Source organism: Leptonychotes weddellii, chromosome 7 (assembly GCF_054177405.1).
Source record: "Leptonychotes weddellii isolate Sample4059 chromosome 7, ASM5417740v2, whole genome shotgun sequence".
Classification (NCBI taxonomy): Eukaryota; Metazoa; Chordata; class Mammalia; order Carnivora; family Phocidae; genus Leptonychotes; species Leptonychotes weddellii.
Genome location: NC_138375.1, coordinates 116,308,035 through 116,312,461, shown reverse-complemented (window position 1 = coordinate 116,312,461; position 4,427 = coordinate 116,308,035).

Genomic DNA, 4,427 nt, shown 5'->3' with positions numbered 1-4,427 from the left:
GCGCCTGGGTGGCTCAGTTGGTTGGGCGACTGCCTTCGGCTCAGGTCATGATCCTGGAGTCCCTGGATCGAGTCCCGCATCGGGCTCCCTGCTCGGCGGGGAGTCTGCTTCTCCCTCTGACCCTCCCCCCTCTCATGTGTTCTCTCTCATTCTCTCTCTCTCAAATAAATAAATAAAATCTTTAAAAAAAAAAAAAAAGAATGGAGTTTTGTTTGTGGGAAAATTCTTTATAAATATATGAGTATTCAAGTCATCTGTTTATTCTTGGTTGAAACTTGTTAGTTTGGCTTTCAAATATTTTTGTTTCAACTAATTTATTAAATGAATAAAATTATACTATTGTCTTATCGTCTTTTTAATATCTGTGGAATCCGTAGTGATGTCATCTCTCTCATTCCTGATACTGGTAATTTGTACCTTCTTTATGTTATCCTGAACAGTCTGGCTAGAGGTTTATCAATTTGACTAATCTCGTAGAACCATCATTTTGGATTCATTGCCTTTATCTATTGTTTGTCCATTTTCTATTTCATTGATCTCTGCTGTGATCTTAATTATTTCCTTTCTCCTGCTCATTTTGAGATTTTTTTCTTTTTCTAGTTTTTTAAGGTGCAAGCCAAAGTCATGGATTTGAGAAGTTTCTTTTTTCCCCTAATATTTAGTGCTATAAATTTACCTGAAGTACTGCTTTAGAAGCATCTCACAAATCGTGGTATGTTTTACTTTCATCTTTGTTTAGTTAAAAATATTTTCTCATTTTCCTTTTGAGTTCTTTGACCCATGAGTTGTTTAGAAGTGTATTATTCAGGGACACTTGGGTGGCTCAGTGGGTTAAGCTTCTGACTTGGGCTCAGGTCATGATCTCAGGGTCCTGGGATCGAGCCCCGCATCGGGCTCCCTGTTCAGTGGGGAGTCTGCTTCTCCTTCTCCCTCTGCTCCTTCCCCTGCTTATTCTCTCGCTCTCAAATAAATAAATAAAATCTTTAAAAAATAAAAAAGAAATGTATTATTCAGTTTCCATTCACTGGGGGATTTTCTAAAGATGTTTCTGTTATTGATTTCTACTTTCATTCCGCTGTGGTCAGATGTGCCTTGTACATTCCTTGCATGACTTAAATTCTTTTCTATTTATTAGGACTTGATTTATGATCAAGAATACGGGCTACCTTGGTAAACATATCTTAGTGAATGTTCTGGGTGCACTTTGAAAAGACTGTGTATTCTGCTATTGTTGGAGGAGTATTCCATAAATGTTAATTATATCAAGTTCATTGGTTGTGTTGTTTGTTTTCTTTATCCTTCCTGATTTTATGTCTACTTGTTTTATCAATTATTGAGTATGGATATTGAAATCTCTATACTATGGATTTGTTTATTTCTCATTTTATTTCTATCGGTTTTACTTCGTATAGTTTCAAGATCTAATATAAGGTGCACAGATACTCAGGATTATCATGTCCTCTTGATGAATTGACCACATTATCATACAAAATGACCTTCTTTAGCCCTGGTGATATTTTCTTCTGATATATACTTTGTTATATAGTGTATGCTCTCTAGTTTTCTGTTTATTAGTGTTGGCATATCTATTTGTGCATTTCTTGTTGGCAGCATGTCTTGCTCTTTTATCCAATCTGATAATCCCCTTTGATTGGAATGTTTAGACCCTTCATATTTAATGAGAGTATTGATGTGATTAGGTTTAAATCTATCATCTTATTTTTTGTCTAATTGTTCCGTTTGATTTTTGTTGTCTTTTTTCTCTTTTACTTTCTTTTTATTTTTGGATTCCATGTGTCTCCTTTGGTTATTAGCTATAGCTCTCTGTTTTGTCATTTTATTTGTTGCTTTAGGGTTCATAGTATATGTAATCATCCCCCCTAGGACTTTGCCCAGGAGAAATGAAAACATATATTCATGCAAAGACCTGTACATGAATGTTCACAACACCTTTATTTGTAATAGCCTCCAAATGGAACAGTCTAAATGTCTAAATGTCCATTAATATATGAATAGATCAATACATTTCATGTATCTGTGCAATGGAATATGAATCATTACTAAAAAGGAAGGAACTGTTGATAGATGTAAGAATGGTTCTCAAAATAATTATGCTGAGAGAAAGAAGGTAGACCAAAAACATACTATATTATTCTATTTATATAAAATATAAAAAAATGCAAGCTATGCTATGGGTTTCTTTTTTAAAGATTTTATTTATTTATTTATGTGAGATAGAGAGCGAGAGTGAGAGAGAGAGCACCAGCGGGGAGGAGGGTAGGGCAGAGACAGAGGCAGAGGGAGAAGCAGACTCCCCACTGAGTGGGGAGCCCAACATGGGGCTCGATCCCAGGACCCTGAGATCGTGACCTGAGCCAAAGACAGACGCTTAACCGACTGAGCCACCCAGGTGTCCCACAAGTTATGCTATAGTTAAAGAAACTATATTTGTGGTTGTCTGGGGATTATTGAGGGGTAAGGGGTCAGTAAACTGGGAGGAATGGGAGGAAAGGATTACAAAGGGACACAAGGGAGCTTCGGGGATGAGGTTTAATTATCTTTTCATGGTGTTGATTTCATGAATGTGCACATAGGTCAGATTATACACTTTAAATATATGCAGATTATTCTGTCAAATGCACCTCAATAAAGTGTATTTAAAAGTTTTTTATTATAATCACCAGTGCTCATTACAAGAGCACTCCTTAATCCCCACCACCTATTTCACGCATCCCGCCACTCCCCTCCCTTCTGGTAACCATCATTTGTTCTGTATAGATAAGAATCTGTTTCTTGTTCATCTCCCTCGCTCTCTCGTTTTCCCCTTTGCTTATTTGTTTTGATTCTTAAATTCCACAGATGAGTGAAGTCATGGTATTTGTCTTTGACTGACTTATTTCACTTAGCAGTATACTCTCTAGCTCCATCCATGTTAAAGTTTTAAAGAGAAATTGGAAAGGAAAGAAAAAATGTCATCTATAATCTTACCACCAAAATATGAAAGTTGCTAGCAATTTAGTCACTGTAAAAATCTATAGACAGCATTTTCAGATACCCAAGGGGTATCTGAAAATTTTCAGAACTATAGTATTCCATTATGTTAATAAAAATTGTTTGACCTTTCTCCCATTGCTAGGGTCAGTTTATATTTGTCAAGGTTGTAGTTGCTATTATTGTTATAATTGTACTAGAATGGATATTTTTGTTTCAATATTTATCCAAACAACAGATCTGGCTGGAAACTTTCCCATGTACACCTTTCCACTGTAATCAACTGATCACTAAGTTCTGTAATATTTATTACCTCCTTTCCATTCTCATTGTTAATGTGTTGGGTGTGTATAAATATCCTGGGTTTGCATAAATTATAAGCAAGCGCACAAAAATCACACAATACAGACTCTACCATAAAGGAGTGAGTTCTTTCTAGACTTAGTGGTGGGGACAAGTTGCTGTGTCAAGGTTCTGATGACAAAGTCCCCAGGAGTGATCCTCATTTCTCTTCTGAACAACTGCAATAGTATCTCTCATTCTTTTAACTTAATGTTAAAGGTATTAAACCAATAAATGTAGGGATGCCCACGTGGCTCAGTTGGTTAAGCTTCTGCCTTCGGCTCAGGTCATGATCCCCGAGTCCTGGGATTGAGTCCCACATCGGGCTCCCGGCTCAGCGGGGAGCCTGCTTCTCCCCCTGACCCTCTCCTCTCTCATGCGGTTTCTCTCTCAAATAAATAAATAAATAAATAAAATCTTAAAAAAAAAAGAAAAAATTACTTAAAAAAAATAAGCAAAAGTAAAGTTAAACCATCTCAAACAAACTGAGATTATAAAATTTGGGTCACAGTTTCGTTTAGTGGAGACTTGGGGCTTGGCTTTTTCTTAAGATCAAGTCACTCAATTGGTTTCTCTACTTCCAGTCTTGACATTCTTAAAAAGATTTTAACTTTTTTGAATGTGAGGCTCTCCTGTCATCTCCCAGATAAAATACAAATTCCTTTTTTTTTTTAAAGATTTTATTTATTTATTTGACAGAGTGAGACACTGCGAGAGAGGGAACACAAGCAGGGGGAGTGGGAGAGAGAGAAGCAGGCCTCCCACTGAGCAGGGAGCCCGATGTGGGGCTCGATCCCAGGACCCTGAGATCATGACCTGAGCCGAAGGCAGGCGCTCAACGACTGAGCCACCCAGGCACCCCTAAAATACAAATTCCTTACCCTGATATATAATAGCCTTGGGAATACAGCAATCCCTTTCTCCCCTGCCAGTGTCCCACACAAACATGCCCACCAAATCTTTCTCAAATACACCTCCTGTGAAAGGCATATTATCCAAATTCTTCCTAGCAATTGTTTCAGACTCTAAGCTCTCCAGCAACTTCTTGTGTATTAATAGCCTGTGAATTCTTGGAGGACAGAGACAGGTACTTA